Raw genomic sequence first — 27,870 nt, 5'->3', positions numbered from 1 at the left:
ACAAACCAGCGTCCATATACTTCTTCTTAAGACAGAGCAATAGCAAGTTCATTGTTCCAGTTGAGATCAAGGGACAGGAGTGGCAGCATAGAGCCAAACATATGGGATGCGTTCAAGAGCCCCAGTGGAAGTCCGCCCTGCGCATAGTTGACAAGTGACCTCTGTTATGCTCGGCGAGGGTCACCTTCAAACAGCCCAATCAGAGGGGAGAGCCCCAGAAGCTCTGCCTCCTCTGGGCGGTAAAGATGCATTTATTGTCCAGAGACAACCTTATATTGACCGAGCGAGCGAGGCGGCCAGCTCTCCTTGGGATGTGCTGATCTTAAGAAGAGTCTACTTCTCCGAAGAGGAGGAGGAGGGGAGAGAGGCAGGCTGAGGCATCTGAACACAACAAAAAAAGGGAGAGATTTCCGTGAGAGAATTCTTAGTAGAGAGTTAATGGCTTCCAAATGACGTGGGCCAACAGATGATTATGAAATGGACACCAGCCCAGCTTGAGAACAGGTAGTAGGTATCCAGAAAAAAAAAAAATCGCAGGGGCCACTTCTGTTCTCAATTACCAGGAGAATGAGGTACGGGGGGGGGGGGGGGGCTTTTTTTTTCCCCGCCATCGGGGCACATGAAATGGCTATAAATGACCATCGTTTTGGCTTCAGTTGTCTCCCCAAGTGACAGCATGTAGACACGTTTATGAAACGATGCAGGACACTAAGGAATGCTGGCACCATTCCTGAGCCAAGCTCTGCGGGGACACAGTCACAGTTCCTGGCTTTTCAGGGGCATCAGGACAAGACTCGCCCCTGAGTCCTTCCAGAGGGAATGCTCACGAGGGCTCAGGGCTCGCCTCAGAGTCACATGGCCCGTGAGTGTGGAATAAATCACACGGCTGAAGTTCTCAGCAACTAGAACTTGGGGCCAAGCACCCTGGTAGAAACAGGGGGTCCTAATGCGGCAATGGACACGGCGTGTGTCTGGCGACAGCGTGCTCGCAAGCCCGTTCTTCACGGAGCTTGGAGCCTTCCCAGGAACCGTTTGATGATGGAGTGGGACGTTTTCCATTTGGAGAGGTGATTTTTATTATTATTACAGGCTTTTGTCAGGATTTCAAAAATCGGGGGGATGGGGGGGGAGAAGAAAAAAGAAAAGGGACTAATCACAAATGCTATTTACCAAACCGCATTAGTCAAAATACTGCATTTTAAAAACCCCTTAAGTTGTTATACATCATCATATAAGTCATCACCAAGTAGTAATACAAATTCTCGAGAGTTATGTTGACATAGAATTTGTCAGCCGAAGTGCTGGAAAATTTACCTCCGCTCATATATTTGTAGTCATATCCTCCACAGAAATTAACATATCATAACGCTAATATTTCAAAGGGAATGTTTTTTCATGAGGAGGCCATATTTTATCAGTTAATACCATCTGTGTAAAAACTATTCAATTACAGTATCAAGCTGTATATGATTAATATTGATTTCAGTGCGGTAACGGTGACTTTGCAAAGCACGGGAGTCTGACAGCTCCACGGTGAACCTGGAAAAAGAAATGAGTTCAGTTCTGCTAAATAACTGAGAGGCCGGTGAACTGGGGACTTGTGGGGAAAGAAACGAATAGACTAGCTGAGAGCCAGCCATCTTTCCTAATAGTCCCAAAGCTTTGAAATTGTCTCGTGTCCTAAGCCAGTATTGGGGGGGGGGGATAAAAATGGTGAGTTAGGTGTCCCTATAAAAAGTACGTGCATATCACTAGCTACAAGCATTCATCATCACACAAAAAAATTGTTTTTTGAACAATAAATAGAAAAGGAATACTCAGTATTTTTCCCTTGCAAGATACACAGTCTTTTTAAGTTCCATCTTGGAGAACTCACCAGGGTAGACCACTTGCCAGGCATAAGTCTCAATATCTTTTTTTTATTATTATTAAGTGAGAGGTGGAAAGGCAGAGAGACAGACGCCCCATGTACCCTGACTAGGATCTACCCTACCTGGCAATGCTCTGCCCATCTGGGACCGCTGCTCCATTACTCATCAGCCGAACTATTTTAGCGCCTGAGGTGAGGCCATGGAGCCATCCTCAGTGCCCGGGGCCAACTTGCCTGAACCATTCAAGCCATGGCTGCAGGAGGGGAAGAGAGAGAAATAGAAAGAAGGGGGAGGAGGAGGAGTGGAAAAGCAGATGGGCGCTTCTCCTGTGTATCCCAAAGGGAATCAAACCTGAAACTCCCACACGCCGGGCTGATGCTCTACCACTGAGCCCACTGGCCAGGGCCTCAATACATTTTAAATGGATTGGGAATCACAAAAAATATATACCTGACTTGCCCAAGTTCACTGACAACATTGGGCACAGATGATAACTTTGGTTCTAAAATTTGCGGCCAATTCTCATCAGAGTCTGGTTCTTCCAAGACAATGTGGGTCAGGGAGTCCCCCTAGGTCTGAGGGATAAACAGTAATTTTATGCTCCTAAGTGTCTTACATGTGGAAAATAGAGCAGGGGGGTGTGGCTAATGATAGCCGCTATGCCCCACTTGAGTCAACAAAGCATACGCCCAGGGGACGCCGAGGTAGGTCGGAGTCCCTGGGGGCTGCGGACAGCTCACCTCTGGGGGAAAGCAAGAATTAGATGCAACACTTGGAGATGTAACAAGTGATCCAGGCGACCCACTGGGGAAATAGGCCTGCAGGTCCACTGCACTCCGCTATGAATTCCGCGGAACTTTGACAGCTTCTCGTCACATAGGCTGCCGTCCAATTCAATCAGAATGGTCAAGTTAGTGATGCTTGAGTCAAATGCGGCTTTTCCCAAACCCTGAGAAGTATGGGATGTCTGTCTAAATGAGCATCGGGAGGTTCTATTCCTAAGGAAATAAAGTGCTACGCAAATGGCGGCCTTTATTGTAATTATGAGCTGGCAGGCTCTCCCTTCTGAGAAGGGCTCAGCCCGTGGTAAGTTGATGGTGACTCCTCAGCAATGCGCACGCGCGCGGAGGGCGGGGGGGGGGGGGGGGGGGGGGGGGGACGCTGCAAAGAACAATTTCACAACTTTACAAAGTATCATTGTTTGTACTATGGCACAAGTATTAAAAACCTATTTTGCTCAAAGTATAATACTAAATTCTCTTTTCTTTAAATTTTTAAAAAGATTTTGTTTACTCACTTTGGGGGTGTGGGAGAGAAGCAGGAAGCGTCAACTCCTATATGTGCCATGACCAGGCAAACCGGGGGTTTCAAACCAGCGACCTCAGTGTTCCAGGTCGACACTTTATCCACTGCGCCACCGCAGGTCGGGCCCAGAATACTCAGTTCTTTACGCACAATTCTGTGTAATCGAAGCAATTTTATTTCCATTTTACTTTTGGAGAAACTGAGGCTGAGAGATGGGCCACTTTGCAAAAGCTGGCCATTAACCTTGACTGTGAGCTTTTATCAAGATGTTCTGGGGCATGCCCTAGCAATAATGGTTGCCCTCGGCATCCTCACCAACATGGTGGCTCTCTGGTTTTCTTTCCGGGAAATTCAAATGAACAGCCCACGTTTCAAAATCCAAATGGTTGGTTTCTACGGAAAGAGCTGATGCTTAGCAACGTGAGCCCCTCCCACTCAAGCTGACCAATAGCTGCTCCCTTTGGTTAGGGTGTGTGATCTTCAGTTCTGGACAGCCTCGCCTGGTCTGCTGAATGGTTGAGTATTATCTAGTTCAGCTCACCTCTGTGGATAGTGGAATTTGAACCCCCTGGTTTAAATAATGCTGACATGATAAAGTAAGAAGTGATTACTGTGAGACCTACGTTCTTCTAGAGTTTGCCAACCTTATTGACGCGTTGGGCTAGATAATTCTTTGTTGTGGGGGGCTGCCCTGTGTATTATAGGATGTTTAGAAGACAGTAGTACCAGGTACCCCAGGTCTGACAACCCAAAATGTCTCTAGATATTCATGCAAGATGTCCCCTGGGGGGAAAAAATTTTAAGAACCTTGTCCTTGAAACATACTTTTTTTGAGGCTTCAAAACATTTTAACTAGTCAAGCAAATATGGTCTGTATTGGAAACTAAATAATAGCATAACAATGTCAGTTTCCTGATTTTGAAAACGTGTTCTGAATATGTATGATATGCTATCAGGGAAAGCTGGGACATGGGAACTTTTGTGCTATTTTTGCCATTTCTTGTGCATCTATTTTTAAAAAGCTACTAAGATTCAAGAAATAGTTAAGCAAGTATTAAGTATGTGAATGCATACCGAAATGTAGGCCTCTCTCTTTTTGTTAGCTGAAATGATCATTGTGACCCCGGTTGATGTCATTATACAGGTTTCCCGTGCCCAACTCTACCACACATCTCTTCGCACCATACCCTATGTTCACCGACCCAAATCAAGTCTCCGTCCATCACCATTTATCCCCTTTTACTCTCTCCACCTCCCCACACCCCCTCCCCCGGCCATCACCACACTGTTGTCCCCGTAGTGGACCTCTTTCTAATTGTGAATACTGTGCATTTGATTTCCTTGTGAGTTAGCAAGTCTCCCAAGTTGTACTTCTCTAACTCAGGTGCCTAGGAAGGTGCCTGGTATAGAAAATCTTTAGGAGATATTTATGGGCGAGGTGATTTAGGAAGAAGTCTGGAAGACTCTCCCTCACGGATGTAGACCATTTTGGAAAATGCTTGCTGAAAAGAAGTTACTTTTCTCAGTAGAGGGATTAGCAAAGGGAAGATAATAAGGAGCTGAAAAAATGGACAAGGAAGACATTCTGACTGTTCAACGTATCTGATTTATTTAACAGAGGGAGGCACATTTCAACATCGAGACAGAAGGAAAGAAGGAGGGGGGGTGGAGGTAAGCCGTAAAGGAAAAGAAATTATTCCTGTAATGATTCTCTGTCGTAAACACACTTGGAGCAGATTGTAAAAAGTAATTCAACTGAAATTAGATTACAAAGAGCACGCAGTACCCTAAGCACATTAGTCTAGAAGATAGTATGTCCAATTGTGTCTTCTTGGTTATACAGTCTTGGGTCTGTCCCTTCAGGTCCTGTGACATTGTAGCATGGCATTTTGGGGGCTTTGATCCCAGCTCACCGGTACCCACTGCAGTCAGCCACATGACCATTAATTTCAGTCTGGTCGTGACCCCTGGGTTCATGGTGAAATGATAACATTTTTAGGACAAAACCAGTTCCATCTAGCTTGGCATGGATTTAATCAGCTCACAAAGGCAACAGCAGTTATGTCAGTGAGCCTGGGAGAGAATGGCAACAGAATTACCTCCTCACAGGTTTTGTGAAATCTCCCCCCCCTTCATATGAGGCAAATGGTTTCTAATTATACACTAATGCATTATCCCACTCATTAATAATTCTCACAGTCAACAACTAATAGGTTCACATAGCGTTCCCATCACCCTAATAGCTTATGGGGCCACACTGCAAGTGAATTTCTTTATTTCCATATGATAGCATTGGGTTTGATTTCCCTGGGCCAATAAGAAAAAGCTTGATAGTGATTTTTGTGGTTATAAATGATGGGCACGTGGCAGCATTTTTTTTTTAAATGTGTCTGCATTTCACACAAAAAGAAGGCTGAAAAGATGGCACAGAATCTCCAAGCCCTGTGACTACAGAATCCCATGTGACGAACTTCAGAGTCATGATTGAGAAACTTGACCGGAAGCTGGGTGTGTTCAGAGTTGAATCTTTTCATCCTCCTTACCAGCCTGTGAGTTCAGTATTCTATTTTCTCCCATTTAACATATCAGAACATGAAGCGTGAGAGCAATGACATGATTTGCCTGTTCTTGCACCTAAGAAACGGAATGGGATTCCAACTGAGGTTTGAATTTCAAGCTTGAAGTCCCACCACCCTGGCTGGATAGCTCGTTTGGTTGCAACATCATCCCAAAGTAGCTGAGGCTGCCGGTTCGATCCCTGGTGAGGGCACGTACAGGAACAGATTGATGTTTCTGTCTGTCTGTCTCTCTCTCTCTCTCTCCCTCCCTTCCTCTCTCATTAAAATCAATAAATAAAATCTTTTTAAAAACAAACAAAAAACCTTGAAGTCACACTGTCTATATGGTTCGCATGCATGAGTAGTGCAGACATTGTGAATGAAAACATCAGGAGAATTGTAGTGGCCCGACCTGTGACCTGGGGTGGCGCAGTGGATAAAGCATCAACCTGGAATGCTGAGGTCGCCGGTTCGAAACCCCAGGCTTGCCCGGTCAAGGCACACACAGGAAGCAACTACTATGAGTTGATGCTTCCCTACTTCACCCCATTTTCTCTGTTTCTCTTTCTCTCTAAAAATTAAAAAATAACTAAAAAAAAAAAAAAGAATTGCAGTGCACAAGCCAAGAAGCACTCACCCCTGAGGACCAGTGGCCGGCAGCTGGACAGCTTGGGGTCACCCACAAAGCCACCAGGAGGAATCCAAGTGCCCGGTGTCCGGACTCTGAGAGCACTCTGACCTCCCATCACACGTACCCTCCAGGAAATGCCAGAGCGAGGCCCTCCGACCCCAGGCCTGATCTCCTGGCACAGAATACCCCACACACACACCCCAGGCCTGCTACTGTTTTAATGAGCAAGGCTCTGCCACTTCCCAGTCCTCTTGATTTAATTTCTGCTTTGCCGCACATGCTGTACCGCAGGGGAGACACGGGTTTGGCCATTCTTCCCACATCTCTCCATGGTCAGATACACTCCTGGCTCCCACCACAGGCTACTTAAGGGAGATGGTGACAGACGCCCACGTGAGCCCGCAGGGCACTTTAAGAGGCTGCTCCGTGTCCACGTGTGCCGAGACCGGGTGTCCGGCCATGGCCGGGGACCTGAGTTTTCCTCTTGGGTCCCAATGCTTCTTGACGCTGCTGCTTCCAAGTTCTGAAAGTGTTCCTCAAAAACCCTCCAGTGTGGCCCGAATGACAAGTGACTCGTGAAAGCCAGGGCCAATCAGGTGCTGGGAAATGCCATTCGAGGCCAGGTGAACGGAGGGGACTGTTTCCACGCAGGTGGAGAACGTAACACTGAGAATCACATACTGACCCTGTTGTCTTACACAGCACCACTTGAAAACTTTAAAATTTTTTCTAAAACAGTTAGGACATCAGATTAAGACACCCCCCCCAAATAAAGCTGCATCATGAATTTGCTTACACACCAGAATCTATCTCCTCAAATTTGAGCCTGTTGAAAGTCATATCCTCATAAATATAAAAGTAGATTCTTACCCAGGAGTGTCAAAGGGGACAGAGGTGGTTCAGGCACCACCCGGCCATCTTTAAAATGCAGCTGTTTCAAAGGAGCAGGTACTGTGTTCCTTGAACCAGAATGGCTGCTCACAGCATCCTTATTAGAACCAACAACCTGGCTGGGTGGCTCAGTGGATAGAGCGTTATCCTGGTGTGTCAAGGTTGTGGTTTTGATTCCCGGTCAGGGCACATGGCAGAAGCAATTGATGGGTGCTCAATTAAATAGAACAATGAGTTGATGCTTCTCTCTCTCTTCCCCTTTCCCTTTCTCTTGCTCTCTCTCAAATCATTGGAAAAATGAAAGAAAGAAAGAAAGAAAGAAAGAAAGAAAGAAAGAAAGAAAGAAAGAAAGAAAGAAAGAAAAGGGAGGGAAAGAAAGGAAGGAAGAAAGGAGAGGGGAGGAGAGGGAAAGAAAGGAAGGAAGGAAGGGTGGGAGGGAGAAAGGAAGGGCAAGAGAGAGAGAAAGAAAAGAAAGAAGAAAGAAAGAAAGAAAGAAAGAAAGAAAGAAAGAAAGAAAGAAAGAAAGAGAAAAGGAAGGAAAGAAGGAAGGAAGGAAGGAAGGAAGGAAAAAAGATCAGTGGCATGAAGTAAGACGCACAGAGTAACTCGTAAGAGGAAATTACTGCAGGAAAGAATTTTCAGGAACACTGCCAGAGAAGAATTACATTCTTCACTTGGTGAAGCTGATTGAGATCAAAGATTTTCTAAGTCAGTACAGTTCCTGGAACATGCTGTAAGAGAGACAATAGATGGTAGGGGAATCACAGAAATTTAAATCAGGCCTGGGATATGCCAAATAGAGATTATCTAATTAAACAAAGAAATAAGACAAAATGAATGTCCAGGGACTTTTCCTCATACAAATAATTTTAAGTCGGGAAAGTTGATAGAAAGTTTTACAGGAAAAAAAAAAGCGAAGACAGAAGATTGGCTGATATCAGACAGCTGATACATTCGCGTGTAGACTGATATTTCTCAACGTGAAGCATGAAATCTTACCACCATGATTTCTGAGGGCGTCGGCCAGGTCATATGACTGACTTATGACCAAAGGAATGTGAGAAGAGGTGACGCATGCCCCTTACGTGCTTTGAGTCATTACCTCCCCTGTGCTTTCCCACCAGCTGGGGACTCACAGGGACTTGTGACCCAAGTCACAACCTGACACTGTGCCCTGGAAGGCACCTGAGTTGCACTGTGAAAGAAAGATGTCCTACCAATCTGAATAGCTCATTTCCCAACTAAATGTCTTCTGTAGCCTTTAAGCCACTGTTTTTGTTGTTGATTTTCAGAGAGAGAGAGAGAGAGAGAGAGAGAAAGGGGAGAGAAAAAGAGAAAGAGAGAGCAAGAGATCAATTCGTTCCACTTATTCATGCATTCACTGGTTGATTCTTGTATGTGCCCTGAGCAGGAATCAAACCTGCAACCCTGGCCTATCTGGCGATGCTCTAACCCAGTGGTCCCCAACCTTTTTTGGGCCACGGACCAGTTTAATGTTAGAAAATATTTTCACGGACCAGCCTTTAGGGTGGGACGGATAAATGTATCACGTGACCAAGACAAGCGTCAAGAGTGAGTCTTAGACGGATGTAACAGAGGGAATCTGGTCATTTTAAAAAATAAAACATTGTTCAGACTTAAATACAAATAAAACGGAAATAATGTAAGTTATTTATTCTTTCTCTGTGGACCGGTACCAGTCCGCGGCCCGGGGGGGGTTGGGGACCACTGTTCTAAACCAACTAAATCTGTTTCTGTACCTTTGCCTTTCCTGGAACCGTGTGCTGATAAACATAAAGCTCATTCAGGGCAGTTTATTGAGGAATTACTAAGTTCACAGCCTGGTCTTGGGTGCTGAACCCTCAGTGCTAAAAGTCCGACGCGTGCAGAAGCAACGGGGCAGTCACCACCTTCCTCTGCAGCCCGCGCTTGGTGACACGGGAGAAGTGGAAAGGGGCCTCTTGTTCTGCTCGGAGGAGGAGAGGGTGGAGCCGGTGGGGCAGTCACCACCTTCCTCTGCAGCCCGCGCTTGGTGACACGGGAGAAGTGGAAAGGGGCTTCTTGTTCTGCTCCGAGGAGGAGAGGGTGGAGCCGGTGTGGCAGTGGGGTTTGGATGGTGCCCGTGAGCCGGCCTCCCGTGGGCGCAGATGCAGGGAGGAAAAGAGGAGAGGACATTTCGTGGCTGGCTCAGCCCGTCAGAAGGGGGCGCAATAGCGGGCACGTGGCTGGGACCAGGACAGTGGACCGAAGCAGAAAGGGCCGCTTTGAGGAACCTTTCAGAGAGCAGGAGGGCCAGAACGCGGCCACGACCGGATGGTGTGTGTCAGCGACCATGGCCGTGTCCCCTGCTCGCCGGTGGCTCCCACTCTTGCTGCTCTCAGACCAGATCTGAACATATTAATTCACTCTCCCTTCCTCTTAAAAAGGCACCCGGGCCGCTTCCAGGCTTGTCCTCCAAACTCCCTGCACCAGTCCATCCTCAGGAGCGGCCCCAGGATCAAACCCCGCCCCCCCGCCTGCCTTATTACCGCAGCTGGCTCTACCTTCTAGAACCTTCTCCGTGCCCTCCTGTGGCTGAGGACCAACCGCATTTGGGCCGAAGGACAGTGAGTCTGAAAGACAGCAAGAGTTGGAACAACGGCGCATTTTTAAGTGAAGGGAAGGGGTGATGGAGAGGGTGAGAAGCCGCGGGCGCGCCCTAGCCCCGGCTGTTCCCAGACCCTCGTGGGCCCTCACGTTTGAGAAACAAGAAGATTGCGCAAGATCTTCTCTAAGAAACCTGGCAACCCTCTCAAAACAAACGAATTATTCTAGAATAACGCAAAAAAAAAAAAAAATTGTTGTTCGTGAATTGTGTATGACAATCCCAACGACATCTAGATTTCAGACGTGGCCAAATTAACTTGATTAAAACTACCTAACTAAATCACAAAGTAAATGAGCTAAGAAATGAAAAAGTTACAAGAGGACGTGTTTTTAGAGCCTAGACAAACACGAGGGTTTTCAGATTCAGAATCACCAGGAGTCGATGGAGGATATGGAATTAAATGAACAATAATTGCCACTCTTAAAATAAGAGTGATAATCCTGGTAGCCAGAAAGGCTATATAAAATTAATACTATAATAATTACAGAGAAATTACTTAATTATCTGACTTATCAAGAGAATACAATCAGATGTTATTAAATAGAATTGAACCTTATATTGCTTTCCTCTTATGTGTCAGTCAAGCTGGATTTTTTGGGGGGACAAAGAAACTCTGTTGAGTTGACATTTTATGCAAGATGGTGCTTAGCTAGAATAATTATCTGCTCTAATTAATTTAATTTATTCTGTTGTGCCCTGGGTTCAGTAAGGGGCATAAACTGCAAAACATTGGGGGACATTATACAATGAGGCAAATGTCGGCAAAACTGAGACTGTTTTATACACTTTAATTTTTAAAAAAATATTTTTATTTATTGATTTTAGTGAGAGAAGAAGGGAGGGAGGGGAGAGAGAGAAACACAAACATCAATCTGTTCCTGTATGTGCCCTGACCAGGGATCGAACTGGCCACCTCTGCTCTTTGGGACAATTTTCTAACCAACTAAGCTATCCAGCCAGGGACATTTCATTTACTTTAAAGCAAACATGCCAATAGGGAGATTTATGATATAGTTGTACAAAATTCCACATGATGGAGAGCTTTTTTTTTTCAAATCTTTTGAAAACAGATTTTTTTCCCTAAAGATTGACAATTCTCTCTAGAGAGAATTGAGTATAAGCTGATAGGAAAATAACAATTACTATTTTTAAGCAAAGAAAAAAAATATAAGTTCATAGACACAGACAACAGTATGGTGATTACAAGAGGAAAGGGGGGAGGGGCAAGGGAGGAGGGGAGTGAGGGGTAGATGGTGATGGAGGGAGACCTGACTTGGGGTGGTAAGCACACAGTGCAAGGTACAGATGATGTATTATAGATTTGTAGCCCTGAAACCTACATAATTTTATTAAGCAATGTCACCCCAATACATTCAATTTAAAAAATAAATACACTGTATACTCTTATAGACCATAATTAAATAGTCCATTATTCATAACTCTAATACTATAAGAAAAAAAAATAACAGTTATTGAATACCACATGGCTAACACTCTTTTAAGTGTCTTACGGGGATTAACTCATTGCATCATCGCCACAACCCTAGAAGATCGGGACTGTAACTACTCCCATTTTTCAGATGAGGAGACTGAGGCAGAGAAAGGCAATAAATATCTAAGCCAGGATTGGAAGTTTCCAGAGTCAGTGTTCTTCTAACCGTTGCCCTGGGCATCAACCTTGGTAATTCCTAACTGGTCAATAGGGAACTGACATCCAACTCTCCTAATACCTTCTAGGGGGAAATCTGGGTTTAAGAAGCACCAGCATGGAGGAAGGGGTCACTTTGAGGACCTCTCTGAAGATATATGCCAGTTAGTGGCATCCACAATCTCCAAAAATCTGGGTCAGGTATTTCAGACCTGTAGACACTGGGCTTCCACCATTTCCGTGAGGCCCAGGGAGTTTTACTTTGGGATAAATCAAACACTTCAGTTTGCTTGGTTGGAATGGCTTCTGTAAATCCTTCCAGAACTTCCACAGATGGCCATACACAGGAATAGTGTCCACAGCAGGCCGGATGAGAGAGCTCGACATTGCCAAGCCCGAGGCCACCTCCAGTAGCTCACGGGGCACCCCACAGCGTGTTCCTCTTGTCCTTAGGAAAGAAAGGTAGCTTATTCCTTCTACTTCCAGGGACCAGATAATTTATCGTCCAAATCAGGCACTTTTGAGAAGGAAAAAGGGATGCTATTAATAATGATTCCGGGGTGAAAAAAAAGACAAAAACAACGCTTGTCCCACACAAACTAGGACACATTGTCATCACACTATTCATAGCTTTTTTTAAAAAAAAACTGCATGTATTGAAGTGACATTGGTTAATAACATTATCCAGGTTTCAGGTGTACAATTCTAGAACGCCTCACCTGTACACTGTATTGTGTGTTCACCCCCCAAGTCAAGCCTCCTTCCATCACCATCAGCGCCCCTCTACCCTCTTCTCCCTCCCCCACCCCCAGCATTATGATGTATTATGTCTTTTTCCATTGTTGTACTCCTTAAATTCAGTTTTACGTTTTTCCGTGGAGACAGAGACATAGTTTATGGCCGTAGGTCGACAAAATAATTTCTCGGTGACAGATGATAGAGCCACAAGACAAAGAGAACATGTCCCCGCAGGTCACACCGAGCCTCCTCCAAGTGCATCTGGTGTCACAGGGTCTCTGAGTCAGTCCTTGAGTAGAATTTGCATTTCCTGAGAAGCTACCTGGGTAAAAGCAAATCGGTTAGTGGTCAAAGAGACTTATCCAGATGCTGGCGGTAACTGGCATTCTTATTTTCCCATAACATTCTCTAGATAAAGTAATTTGAAGAATTGTTAGAAATTTTTGACCATGGCTGTACAGAACCAGTTAGCACATTCCATTCATCCATCCATTCATTCATTCGTTCTCACACTGATATATATATATATATATTTTTAATAATTTTATTTTTTTAATGGGGCAACATCAATAAATCAGGATACATATATTCAAAGATAACATGTCCAGGTTATCTTGTCGTTCAATTATGTTGCATACCCATCACCCAAAGTCAGATTGTCCTCTGTCACCTTCTATCTAGTTTGCTTTGTGCCCCTCCCCCTTCCCCTTTCCCTTTCCCTCTCCCCCCTCCCCCCGTAACCACCACACTCTTATCAATGTCTCTTAGTCTCACTTTTATGTCCCACCTACATATGGAATAATGCAGTTCCTGGTTTTTTCTGATTTACTTATTACTGATACATTTTTTAAACAAATATTTATCAGAATTGGAGGTCAGTGCTTCCTCTTATTCATGGAAATAATTGAAGTTAATTTATTTGTTTTGTTTCTTTAAATGAAGGAGTTTAATTTTTAAAAGTGTTTAATTTATTGATTAAATGAGAGAAAGAGGAAGGGAGAAAGAAAGAGAAACAGTGATTTGTTGTTCCATTTATTGATGCAGTCAGTGGTTGATTCTTACACGTGCCCTGCCCGGGGATCAAACCCCCGACCTTGGGGTATGGGGACTATGCTCTAGTCTAACCGTATGAGCTACCCGGCTGGGGCAATTCATTTCTTTATACATCCCATTTGTTTGAATGTCTGTGTGCCAAGCTCTATGCCAGGGTGCATCAGTTAGACAAGATGTAGTTCCCCTGCTCACGGAACCTGCACAAACAGATAAATTAAGCAACCAGAACTTGAGATCAGTGGTGTGAAGCAAATTACAAATATACGAGGTGCTGAGTTGAGGCGTCCCAGGGACGGCACATTTCACCATTTGTTTGTTCTACAAATACGTTTTGTCTACTGGGAATCCCTCCGTTCTGGCTGCTGAGATCATGGTGGCAACAAGGGAGACGTGATTTCTGCCTTGTGGGACATGCAGTCAACTAGGGAGAAGAGACAGCAAAGTAAATGAACACAGGACTCGTTTCCAATTGCAATCAATACCATCAAAGACTCCAAGGGGGTTAAGCCACAGTATAGGGTCAGTGACCCACAGTCCCTGGGCTCAGTGTCACCCACTTGCTGCTTGTTTTTATAAATAAAGTTTTATTGGAACACTACCACTCCCAATCCTTTATATTTTGCCTACAGCAGCTTTGAGCATAAAACTGCAGAGTTAAATAGTTGCAACAGAGACCTGTGGTCCACAAAACTTGAAATGCTCACTGTCTGGCCCTTTTGGTGAAAAAGGGTGCAGACCCCTGCTAGAGAGGATAATAGGGAATGACAGATGGCAAGAGGGCTACGTCTTCCATAAATAGAATCATCAGGGGATGCTTCTTTGCAGATGTGACAGCTGCAGAGGCCAGAAAGAGATGGCACTAAGTCACAAGAACCAATGAACAAAGAGCCTCACTGTTAGAGGACATGGTAGGAGCAAAGGGCCCAAGGTAGCATTGAGGCCAAGTTGGTCACAGGAGCCCTGGGTGTTCCAAGTGTGGTGCAGAAGAGAGGGGGTCATGGACGGGGCCAGGATGGAGAGGTAGGCAGGTGCCAATGCCAATGCCTTGGTGGTCGGGAGATTGGATTGCGTTCTAAAATTGACTTGCATTCTAAAAACAGGGAAGAACCTGGAATGGGATTGCATAATGGAGTGATGTGATTTGTTTGGAACGTTAAAAGAGTGTCCTAGTGGCTGGTCAGCGATTATTGTTGGGAAGGTGGAAATTAAACACTGGGGACTGGTTAGGAGGCTATGCCGGTTGTCAAGGTGGCGTCCGATGAAGGCTGGGCCAATATAGTGGTACTGGGATCGAAAAAGCTGGTCACATGGAAGCATATCGGACCTAAGGGCTCCTATACCAACAAATTCTCAAACAGCAGGAGTGTGGACCAGGATTAGTAAGTATATGTAGCTTGTGGTTTCCTTGGTGCTTGAAAAAAGCACCCTGAGTACCAGAACTCCAGAGCTAGTCAGACTCCAAGTCTCCCTTGAACTTCATTGTCCACAGATGAGCCACATCATTTGATGGTGAAGCTTGAATTGAATAAGATCATTATGATGATCTCAGAGTCTGAAACACAGCTGGAGAGGAGTGACTACACACTGCTGTGCAGCCCTGTCTTCCATTGGGGTCCCCCAGAAAGCAGGGTCTGAGACAGAGCCAACTTACTGCATAAACAGAGCCAGGCAAGAAGACCATACAAAGGAATGTGCTTGAGTTGGTCACTGCTATGGGCGCCAGGGCTCAATTTGACAAGAACTTAAAATGGGTCTCAGAATTTTTCCACTGCGTGCAGAATGTAGTGTCATTTTCTTCTGGCTCCTGTACAACATCATCCAATGGTTTCTTCACTGGTTCTTCTGAGTAATGCATTCACGTGTGGCCCTAACATGGCTTTGTAGGAGCTTGGACCCAGAAATCTTGACCATGTTATTTGGTGGAGCTAAGGAGATGGCTGTCAGACTGTTTGCTCCAACAATCGCTCAAGTAAACTGTTGGTCTAAATCACATAGTGAGAGGCACAAAGGTGTCCAATAACAATGGTTTACAGACTCTGAAACACTTCCCTAACACCCTCTTCCACTGGACCTTCATAAAGACTTTAAGGAATTCTTGCATGAGACAACCTTCCCATTTAGTAGATGAGCAAAACTGAGCTTCCCAGGCACAGCAAAAACAATGGCAGAACCAGGATTAGAATCCACATCTTCTCATATCTCAGCTGGTGCTCCTTGCGCACCTGCTGCTTCTCCCACATGACTAAAATCCTGGTTCACATAAGAATAAATTCTTACGAGAGCAAAGGGAGGGGAGCAGAGTTGATTTTGCCTGGAAAGGAGCAACATAGAAGCCATCTTGTTCAAATGATCCAGTGTTTGACAAATAAGTCCTTAATCACACACTTCAGGATTTCATGCACTTATACTACTGCCCTCTCTCAACCTCCCTCTTTCTCACATGAGTGATCCTGGGCTCTCCCTGGCTGCTGTGCACATGGTAACATCAGTATCTCATTCCGTGTCAAGTTTCCAGTTTTGTTATAGTTTTCTTGAGCAAGAATGCAGGAGCCCCCCCCCCCCTAGGGTGCCGGAAAATGCTAATTACTATAGTTGCTAGTTCAGAAAAAACGAAATCAATCCACAGGCGTAACTGGGCTCCTCAAGGACAAAGTTGTCACTGATTCTGGTCCCTGTCCCGCCGGGGGCGATGACTTGACTTGTGTGCTTCAACTGACAAGTCCACTTAAGTCAAGTTGTGGTGGCCACAGGATTATCACCGGTGTTCCTGTACTCTTTGCGAAAGCCCCTTTGGGTTTTGTCACCTTCCTGATCTGTGACCCAACTGGCGAGGTGACCATACGGAGGTGGGTGGGCGGTGGGAGGTCACAGCTGAAGGTTGTCATGAAATGGCCACCTGGTCCTCCTGGGTGAGAAAACAAACTTTACTACAAGGAGTCATGATAGCTTTATTATATCAAAAAGACAGTCTAGATTTCCATGCTAAATTACGCAAAATAAAAATAAATCACTGGAAAAAGTCATCTCTTGACCTGTCATTAGAACTTAGGCTTGAGAGATTTCACTCTGGCTCCATTCACTCTCTGGGAAGTCAGCTGCCTCTATAGTTACTGCAAACCTAAACTAGACATCAGTGCATAAGATCCTCACTTAAAACCCTCTGATTGGGGATACTGACCTCCCCATAGAAAAAATAGCGCAATATGGCAACAGTCCACTCTATTGCCTGCAGGTGCCTGACCCTGAATAAGCCTTTTGCCCTTTTGAGCCCATATTTTCTTCTTTGTAGAATGGGGATACAGAACTGGGTGAATGGGGCCACGCACGTAGTAGATGATCAATAAACGCCAACTCATTCATAACGGCCATAGCATTATAATTTTTTAAAAAGCAAATTAGCCTATCCAGTGACCCACAAAATGTCCCCAAATAAACATCCTGGGATCCAGCCTACGTTGTGTCAACTGAGAGTTTCCTAAACACCCACTTCCCCCTGCAACCGCATATAAATCAGTTTCATTCCCCTCCCAGCGCCCCTTCTAATTATCTTCGCCGTTCGGGGCAGCCAGACCCCTCCGCTACCAAATTCTCCATTATTCTGACAGCCAACAAACTAGACCTATTAGAACTCAGCACAACTTTTGCCTAAGGCAGGAACTTTGTGAGACCACAAATCGTCTTGGTATTAAAAGTCGGTGCATAAGCACTGCCCTCAGCTTTTGCGCTAAATTGCTAGTTTGAAGACATTCATTGCAGTATATTGTATTTCCACTATATTTTGCTTTAATAGACTTCGCACTGAAGTGCATAAGAAGAGTTTTAAAGCCTGAGGTAGCGTGCGGCAAACTTTCCCCCCACCCCTTTTTTATATTTTTCCATCTTTTGTTTGTCACCTTATATTGTGTTTGTTTTGCTTCACGTACATAAAACAGTCCAGCAACTGCGGAACAATCCCCGGCAGTCAGGTGGAGGCCCACATTGACTTTACTATTCAAAGTTGAAACAGTCAAGCTGGAGAATCCATGGTGCATTTTTTTCTGCTACTTTCTGGAGACTTTAATTTGAAAACGAATGGAAAATATCCCCTCTGAATGTCATAGCGCTTTCATCGACCTTGGTTTATTTCTTTCCCTCTGCTCTGACTGCCTGCAATGACTCTAGTTTGAGGGAGAAAATATTTGCCCAGCACTTTCATCTCAAAGTGCATTATGGTCATGATCCTTTGAGCCCAGGTCAATGGATTGGCAGGGATGCCAACTTACCTCACCTTGACTTGGTCCAGGCAGCCTCTGTCATCCCGTTGTTCACTTGCATGATGTCATGGCAGAAGTCTAGCTATCCTGCGTTTGTCACCCTATAGCGCTGAGGATAGGAGGGAGGGAGCCTACGTGCTCCCTGTATTCATTGCCGTATAGCATCTTCATTACCGTACAGTATTACCTTTGTGTAGCCGAAGGTCTCACGAGAGGAGAAGGTGACGTAGAGAGCCATGCAAACGCATTTGTGATGATCAAAGCCCGGAACCCCTTGACCGTCCGAGTGACAAAGAAAATGTACAATCGGAGGATGAACCTACAAGAGAAGGTCTTGCAGAAAGATGACTGCGATGAAATGAGGGGTTGGAATTAGAGTCATCTGAAGGAAAAGCACCTTCCGATATAAGAGGAAATCATGTTTAAAAAAAAAAAAAAAAAGAGCCAGGGCAGGAAGGATCTCTAACCTTTGAGAAACTGAGGCAAGGACTGCATTGGGGAGCCGAGGTCGTGGACAAGGGAAGCGGGAGGCAGAGCTGCACTGGTGGCCGGGGCCAGAGCTGCAGGACATTAGAGGTGACGATGAGAGTTGAGATTTTATTCCAAGGACAATGAGAGCCCCTTGAAAGGGTTGCAGAAGAAGCGTTGTGTGAGTCAGTGTAAATCATCGCTAGAGCATCCCTCTTGGGAGTTCCCTGCGTTAGTCTCCCGTGGGGATACTCTTGCCCTTCATATCTGTATTCTACTCAACCACCTTCGGAAGACTCCCTCTCCCTCCAGCTTGGCGTGTGGAATGAACTGAAGGAGGCCTGAGTAGGTGTTGATGAAAGCCATCTTTAGAGAGATGGGCTCTGTCTAGGTGAGAGAGAAAAGGCCCTGAAACGAATGGTTTAGGAAAAAAAAAAAAAAAGATATTTTGGGGAAAATTTTCAAAGTGATTTTTAGGGCAGACTAAAGCTAGTGTGTCACAAGGGGAGACAGTCTCTAGTACAGTGGTTCTCAACCTTTCTAATGCCGCGACCCCGCAATACAGTTCCTCATGTGGCGGTGACCCCAAATGAAAAAATAATTTTGGTGGCTACTTCATAACTGTAATTTTGCTACAGTTATGATTCGGAATGTAAATACCTGATATGCATTATGTATTTTCCGATGGCTTTAGGCGACCCCGCCGGAGTCGCGACCCACAGGTTGAGAACCGCTGCTCTAGTAGATGCCAAGATGGCCCAACTGAGCAGCTAGTGGGTAGAGCCGCATATTTGGAAACAGGAACAGATTTGGAAAGAATATCGAGTATTCAATTAGAGTGCATATCAGATGTGAGTAATCAGAATCCAGCTCAGCCTATTGGAAGGATACTGAGATAGCTTACGAAATTCAAGGGCGAAGTAGCATGTGGGAAGAAGAGACAGGGCCACCCGGAGATCCGGCTGGCAGAAATCCAATGACCTTCTGAGCTCTGAATTAAACGTGAGGCCAGTAACGGAGTCTGATACTTGTATTTCTAGGCATAGCCCACAAGTAGACAATACCGTTACCTTAGGAGACCAAAGAACGAGTGACTATCTCCCTCTGAAGCTGTCTCACAAATTGGTTTACAGGTCTTTCTTTGAGTCCTGTGATACATAGATGAGCTTCATCTTGTATGAACTAGAAAGAGTGGAAATACCTCCATCAATATCAGAGGGGGAAAGAGTGATTACACATAATAAAACACCCACCGCCACACGAAATACTCCCCTTTGTATTGACTGGAGTTGTGAGTGGCAGTGGGAAATGTATTAGTTGTATTACAAAGAGCTCCTAGACCTGTGTAGTGTGTTGACCAAAGTCTCCTCTACAAGAATATAAACTCTGGAAGAGCAGGAACTATCTTGTTCATTGCAGTTTCCAGGATCTAGACCAGTGTTTGGCATGTGATCCCAAAATGCCTCCTAATGCTCGTGCAAAGAGGGAATGATGACAAGTCTAGGTGTTACTTTGTCAAATGATTTTTTTTTCAGAATTTTAGGTTTATGACAGCACTCTAAAGAACCCATCTATATAGAATCCAGTATCAAGTCAATAAGGTTGAATACAGAATTGGCAAATTATCCAAAGAAAATACTGTGATCGTTTGCCTTCAGAATTTTCCTAGGAAACTTTATCAACCTCTGCCCATTCTATCTATTCCCCAAATGTAGAGAGGAAGGTGGTAAGAGGATGGATAAAAGCAAGCAAACAAAAATAAATTAAAATGAGATAATCCCGGTCTCCCTTAGACCATCAACACTTAAATGTGCCTCCTCTTGAACTAACCTATGTTTCCCTTGGACCTGGGTATTCCTTGGGTGTTCCAGCCTAAAGCACAGTTCATTGTCTTGCACCAAACACTTTTGGACTCTAGTTTTTAATTATCCGCACCCCCCCTCCACTCCCCAAGGGACTTCCACTGGAAGCTCAAGTTATCATCAACTCCCCTCAACTTGCACCTCTGAGTAGAGGTTGAGTCTACTTCAAAATCTTTCTTGTATCTTCACACCCGTCTCTGTTGTCATTGAGAAGCCCTCATTATTTTGTCTTTATTTATTTTTACTTACTGATTTGGGGGGGGAGAGAGAGAGAGAGAGAGAGAGGGAGGGAGAAACCTCAAACCGTTGTTCCACTCAGCCATGCATTCATTGGTTGATTCCTGTACGTGCCCTGACCGGGGATCGAATCCTCAATCTTGGTGAATCAAGATGATGCTCTAACCAACTGAGCTACCCAGCCAGGGTGAGAAGCCCTCATTCTGATCTAGATCATTTCTCTTCTAGGTTCATTCTCTTTAGTTTCCCATGGGACGCTCTGTGTTTGATTTCTACATTCTAATCAACCCACCCACTATAACGTCACCACAGTGAACTTTTACAGCACAAATCAGATTAGAATGTTCCCTGCATTAAACCAACTTCAGGGCATCACAACACTTGAGGTACCAACAACTGTGCCATTATCATAATATACTGCTCACAAAAACAAGGGGATATTTCAAAATGAATAGGAAGTGATCAAATATCCCCTAATTTCTGTGAGCAGTATATTATTGACTATTTGAAAACAAAATTTGTTGTTGGCCAGGAGCCTTTTCCTCCAAATGTACAATAAATTTAACCCTAGTTTATCTAATAGAAAATAAAAGACCCGGCCCTGGCCGGTTGGCTCAGCGGTAGAGCGTCGGCCTGGTGTGCAAGGGGTCCCGGGTTCGATTCCCGGCCAGGGCACACAGGAGAAGCGCCCATTTGCTTCTCCACCCCCCCTCCTTCCTCTCTGTCTCTCTCTTCCCCTCCTGCAGCCAAGGCTCCATTGGAGCAAAGATGGCCCTGGCGCTGGGGATGGCTCCTTGGCCTCTGCCCCAGGCGCTAGAGTGGCTCTGGTCGCGGCAGAGCGACGCCCCGGAGGGGCAGAGCATCGCCCCCTGGTGGGCAGAGCATCGCCCCTGGTGGGCGTGCCGGGTGGATCCCCGTCGGATGCATGCGGGAGTCTGTTTGACTGTCTCTGCCCGTTTCCAGCTTCAGAAAAATAAAAAAAAATAAAAAATAATAATAATAAAAAGAAAATAAAAGACCCTGCTGGAGTCCGGCCCCTTCTTCAGCGACCCTGAGGCCCCATGGCATCTCTGGGAAACCCCGCGATTTTGGAAATGGCGGCTTGACCACTTCGTCACTATAGACAAGGATCCCCTCCTTCGGTCTCGAATCACAGACAACCGAAGAGAGAAAACAGGAACTGATAGCAGCAAAACAGAAGGTTGATTTAGTCTTGACTCAGTTGAGGTCACTCCACTGGACTGTGTTTGAAAAAAATCAACATACTCAATAGGCTCATGATGTGGAATTTGACAAAAAAAGGAAAGAGAGAGAGATGGGGGAAGGAAGTCAAAAAAAAATCAAAGAGTTGGAAGCAAGCAAGCAGGCTTTTAACTGACTTTTGCTGTAACTCCGGGGTCTGGGGTGGCCCCTTCTCTTCCCTGGCTGACCTCCCGTCATTCCTGTCCCTGGTTTACATAGTGAGGGCCGGGTTACAACTCCCGCAAGCTTCTTCACAGGAGGGCAGACAGGCTCTTGCAGAACTTCCTGTTTCTCAGCTGAGCAATGGGATTGCCCCTCCCCCGTGTTTTTGTTTTTCTGCTCATTCTCATGGGGAAAAAAAAAATCCCCCCAAACCTGGAGATTGTTAGAAAAGGAAAATAACCTAATTAGAAGCAGGGAATAATCAGAAACTTACATGGGGTTAAACACGCATTTCCTCTTTTCCTCTCCTCGTGTATTTGAGAAGTTTGTGTACTCTGTGGATTTTTTTTTTTTTATAATAATTTTATTTTTTTAATGGGGTGGATTTTTTAAGTCATCAGTGAAAACGGCAACTTCGGTGTTTTAAGGCCAGTGACCGAGGCCTGGCGGGTCCGCACTGGATTCGGACAGACTGGGCAGAGGAACTGCGGAGAGCCGGAAAGTGTGGCCCCATTCCGTTTAACAGTCTCGCAACGGTGGATGAGCACACAGGCAGGGAAAACTGCTTCTCAGGCAAAGGAGCAGCAAAAATAACCCCTCGGAGAAGCAGGCCAGCAGGCAATCCGCCATCCGCCCTGAGGGCCAGCACCTGTAGCCTTCCATAGACGGTTTACACACTAATCAGGCAAAGTAGTTGCAGCCGGGAACCAGCGAGCAAGCCTGACACAGCAAGCCCCACAGGTGTACAATATAGCCTTTTGTTCATGTGTTCTAAGCTCATTTTTTAGACATCAGATACCATGGGAGAGGTTTAGCGTGAGTCTTGTTGTATGGAGAAGGCTCTTTGGGATTGAGGTGTTTTGTTTTGTTTTTTCAAAGGAGGCTAAGGCTCTTTGGCTGACGTGACCTTGAGCTGGAAACCCTCCAGAGAAGGAACTCGGGCTCACTCATCTCTATGACCCCTGCACCTGTCATCACAGTGCCAGGCACAGAGTGGACACTCAGGACGTTTACTGAGTCCGTGCGGGTTGAACGTCACCACCCCCAAGCCTCATTCGCCGTCTCCGAAGTGAGCAACAAGAACACAGAGCTAAGATAGTTGTGTGGTTTATAATTTCTTAACCCCCCCCCAAATTAGTTCCAGAAAGATCACCCGTGACCCCCTGAAAGAATAAGACCCCAGTATGTCGTTTTCAACTCTGACTTTTTTTCAAAACAAGTGTTCTCCCCATTGACGGATGTCTGGATTCCCAACAAATGTAAACCGTTGTGTTTCTATGAGAAGGCCCAAACAGCTGGCCATTTTCTCCAAATGAAAACAGCCCATTGAGAACAATCAGATGGTTGATATGATGTTTAAATTTGCCAGCCGGGGATGAGAACATTCTGTCTACGTAGGTCTAGAAGATGCCCTCGCCCTTGGATAATAACCGAGAATTAAAATGTCTCCCGACAGTTTCTGTAGTCTTTAACATGGGCATGAATGCATTCTTTAAACGTGAAACTGTTCAGACCCCCGAAGCTGGAAGAGTAGCATAAAAGGACACCTTAATATGCAATTTAAGTACAAACTGGGAGATAGAAGCCCCACGCCGTCCCCGGCTGCAGGAGTCTGGGCATCCCAGGCAACTCTGAAAGCCTTTCCAGGACATACCAGTGAGTTGAACTTCCACTGAGGTCATTTGCTCATATGCACATCCAGCGGAGTCATTTGAGGATAATATAAAATCATTTCACATGTCATGTATGAGAAGGCAATTGTTTCTATATGCAACTAACTGGTGGGGTTGAGAAAGACCCTGGGAGAAATGTTCCGAACAAGACACACCTTCGCTTAGTTAGTGATTCATTGATGGCTCCCGGAAGGCACGTGGCATCCCAGCATACCCGTGTCCACATTTTCCTGGGTATCCGCCCGCAAATCCATCAAAACATCTTTGGAAAATAACATTGGACCAGAAGGGTGCAGGGAAGGAGAGTTCTGAGTTCAACTTGACTCCCTGTGTTTTGCTCTCGTCAATCAAGCCATATAAAAAGAGATTCTCTTAGATTACTCCATCTGCTGATAGACTGTGCAAAGTGGGGGGGGGGGGCAGGGAAGGAATGTTTTAGGGAAAGTGGGGATTCAAATCTGGCCTTGGAGGAACATGAAAGGAAACTGGATTTTATTTTGTGTGTGTGTATGTGTGTGTGTGTGTGTGTGTGTGGTGGGGGGACCTGGGATTCCTGCAGCGCTCTGAACGGACACCCTCCCTCCCTGTTCCAGGCCGGTCGCCCTGAACAGCTTGCAGCGGACCCCGGGCTGGGGCAAAACCTCCGAAGGGACGAGTTGAAGAAGAGTTAGAGCAAAAAAAAAAAGGGGGGGGGGCGGACGGGAGAGGGTCAGAGAGGCAGAAAGGAGGGCAGCCTTGGGAGAAGCCATGAAAAATTAGAACAGGAGCGCAGAGCACTCGGGAGAGCCCGGGAAATGACAGTTGAAATTGGAACAGGAGCTTAGGAGCAGCTGGCAGAAGGGGACCTGCAGGAACGGGGAAATTTAAGGCGGGAGACACTGTCAGGAGTGGACAGGAAAAGAGAGCGAGCTTGACTTCGCTGAGCGGCCTGAGACCCGTGCGTCCAGCCGACGTACCCTGCACGGGTCCCATTCCTGGCCTTTCTGAAATGACTCTGATGGGGGTTGGGGGGGCATGGGGGGTCGATGGCACGGACCCCGACCATCAAGTATGAACTTTTATGCCAGCTGCCCCTTCCGAAAGCCTCCAGAAGACATCGATTCAAGTAAGTAGCACGTTTTTAAAATCACCTCTGACTGTTGTTCACTTGCACAGTTTGGGGGGTGGAAGTCCGCACCCTGAGATGGAGACCAGGGGACACCGAAGGGGGGTGGTTCAGGCTGTGGCTGTGGGGGCGCGAGGTTGTGCTGGTCACTGTCACGGGGTGGGGTGGGGGGCGAGATGCCCCTGCAGGAGGAAGTGCTACTCCCTGGACCCCTGGCCCTGGCCTGGGGGGGCTGAGGGCTGTTACGGTTTGCATTACAGAGCAGGCATTCTTAGAAAGCCCGGAGGAGCTTCGCTGGCCTGGCTGGCACGGTGGAGTGCTTCGGGCACTTTGTAAGTTGTCTTTTGCAGCCGGTTTTATAAAGAGGAAAATATCTGCTTCCAGTGGAATGTTTTGGGAAAGTTAACGGTGGGATTTTCCAGATGAGAGGCCTCTGTAGAGCTGGCCAATCGGGACTCGGGTTTTGCTGAGTCTCCGCTGACGCTGACGTAGCTTTCTATAATATCTGTTGCATCCAGACACCCAGGCTGGGTCAGAATAGGTTCTCCCCCGGGGTTGGGTTTGCGTCTGGGACTGAATGAATAGAATTTCAAGCTGGGACAGACACTATTCATGCTGTGTGTTTCTCTCTACTTAAATGCCAAGACTCAGAGCCGAGATTTTTAGGCCCTCACATCAGAAATCTTCATGCATTGAAATGCTTTCTTTGAAAGGGGAAACTCCCCCTTCCTCCTCCCACCTGCTTCAGGCTTGACTTAAATGCCACCTCCCCAGGAACCGGGTGCCAGCCACGGTTGTGTCTTGAGCTGATCTTGAACCTTTGTTTTTGGTGGCCCATTTTATTTTCTGACTCTTATTGATTTTCCAGTTCAGTTTCTTGCTAACTCCTGACGAGGACTCCCTCTTAGGAGCTGGTCCCGAGGAACCCAATTCCTTTGCCCCATCCCGTCCGTCCGAGAGAGTCCCTCTGTCAGCCTCCCACAATGTCACTGCTGATGTGAGAATCCTCACGTCTTGCCTTCCAGAGCTGACTTGACGATTTGTATTTTATTTACATGTTATCCAACTAACCATTTAATAATATCTGCCTTTCCCCTATTGCAGGGGTCCCCAAACTTTTTACACAGGGGGCCAGTTCACTGTCCCTCAGACCATTGGAGGGCCGGACTATAAAAAAAACTATGAACAAATCCCTATGCACACTGTACATATCTTATTTTAAAGTAAAAAAAAAACAAAACAAACAAGAACAAATACAATATTTAAAATAAAGAACAAGTAAATTTTAATCAACAAACTGACCAGTATTTCAATGGGAACTATGGGCCTGCTTTTGGCTAATGAGATGGTCAATGTGCTCCTCTCACTGACCACCAATGAAAGAGGTGCCCCTTCCGGAAGCGCGACAGGGGCCAAATAAATGGCCTCAGGGGGCCGCATGTGGCCCGCGGGCCGTAGTTTGGGGACCCCTGCCCTATTGGCTCTTGGCTTCGGCCTACAAGTGGAGACCCTGTCTCCTGGGTCCTAAAGACTCATTCATCCCTTCGTTCATTCGATCAGTCATTCCTTCAGGGGATGTTTATTGACCCAACATCACGTGCTTGGTAGTATACTCAGCCCCATCCGCTTTGCGTCTTGTTCACTCAAATGCTGACTGAGTATGACCTCCGTGGTGGTGGTGGTGGGGGTTTTCCAAAGTGACAAAGGTGGAGCATGGAACAGTGACAAAGATAAAGTATCAGTTTTCATAAATCTTACCTCTGATGAGGCAGAAGCACTAAATACGTAAACAAGTCAATGTGGTCGGTCAGAGGATGGTGTGGAAGGAACTATATCTGAATGAGGACTGGGGAGTGCTGAGGGTCAGAGTATTATTTTAGTGGGAAGTGCTCATGGAAAGGTAATGTGTGAACAGAAACATAAAGAAGCGGAGAAGCCAATTATGCAGGCTTGGGGGAAAGAGGGTTCCACCAGGGGGAAGCAGAACATGCAAAAGCCCTGGGGTATGTTGTTTACCTAGCCCTGGCCAGTTAGCTCAGTTGGTTAGCACATCATTCTGATGTGCCAAGGTTGTGGGTTCAATCCCCAGTAAGGGCACATATAAGAATCAAGCAATGAATGCATAAATAAGTGGAACAACAAATCAATATCTCTCTCCCTCTCTCTCCCTTCCTCTCTCTCTAAAATCAATTAATTAAAAAAAAAAAAATGAAAGAAACAGACCCCTTGCCGAGAGTGAGGGGAAGGTATGAAGGAGAAGGTGAAGTCAAAGTCTAACAGGGGCCCCGGTCAGGTAGGATCTTGAAGTCACGGGAAGAACTTTGGCTTTCAGTCTTGGTGAGGTCCAGGGGGAGGTCTCTGGGCAGGAGACTGGCCAGAACAATACTTTCAAAGACTCACTCTGGCTGTGCTGTTGAGAGGAGACTCTGGGTGGGCAGACAGAGAAGCAGAGAGACCCAGTAGAAAGCTACCCAGACTTCTTCAAAGGCTCCGCATTGCCACGACCTTGCACTCACCGGGACCTCTTTCCACCATGTTTTTTTTTTTTTCCTATGTCCTCTACTATGTGTTTCTTTTCCCCCCTCCAAGAGTCGGCCAGTCCTCTTCGTTCTCCTTCCGTGAGAATCCCCGTCCGCCTCCAGTTGTTTCTCACCCTCCTTTTCAAACTACCCGGTCAACGTTAGTAACCAACTCTGCCATCTAACCATGGGGTGGCTGGCTCAAAGCAAGATAGTTGGAGCCAGGCCCTGGCCGGTTGGCTCAGTGGTAGAGCATTGGCCTGGCGTGCAGGGGACTGGGGTTCGATTCCCGGCCAGGGCACACAGGAGAAGCGCCCATTTGCTTCTCCACCCCTCCGCCGCGCTTTCCTCTCTGTCTCTCTCTTCCTCTCCCGCAGCCAAGGCTCCATTGGAGCAAAGATGGCCTGGGCGCTGGGGATGGCTCCTTGGCCTCTGCCCCAAGCGCTAGAGTGGCTCTGGTCGCGGCAGAGCGACGCCCCGGAGGGGCAGAGCATCGCCCCCTGGTGGGCAGAGTGTCGCCCCTGGTGGGCGTGCCAGGTGGATTCCGGTCGGGCGCATGCGGGAGTCTGTCTGACTGTCTCTCCCCGTTTCCAGTTTCAGAAAAATACAAAAAAAAAAAAAAAAAAAGATAGTTGGAGCCATATTTCCCACCTTCCTCCCTGAAGCAGTTCCTCATTCCCATTTGTCCACTGCTATTAATAGCCGTGTGAAGCCCTTCGAATACTCCAGCTGTGTGAACTGGAAGGTGAGTGTGATCCGTGCTCTTCCCGTCACCCTCCCACACAATCGAATCCCTGACATCTCCACGGCCCCTTGCCGCCCAGAGAGTCTCGCGCAGGGTCTGAGAGACAGCGGACGCTTGGGGAATGTGCTGTGACTCTGCTGTGGTATCTATATAACCTGACTGTCCCCTGTGCCGCACTCACACTTCTCTAGTGCCTCACGTGGAGCCCAGTTTGCTTTCATCTACTTGGTGTTAGCACCGTGCATTGGCCACCCCAGGGGAA

This window comes from Saccopteryx bilineata, chromosome 7, assembly GCF_036850765.1.
Source record: "Saccopteryx bilineata isolate mSacBil1 chromosome 7, mSacBil1_pri_phased_curated, whole genome shotgun sequence".
NCBI classification, from domain to species: domain Eukaryota; kingdom Metazoa; phylum Chordata; class Mammalia; order Chiroptera; family Emballonuridae; genus Saccopteryx; species Saccopteryx bilineata.
This window is presented reverse-complemented; position numbering follows the sequence as displayed.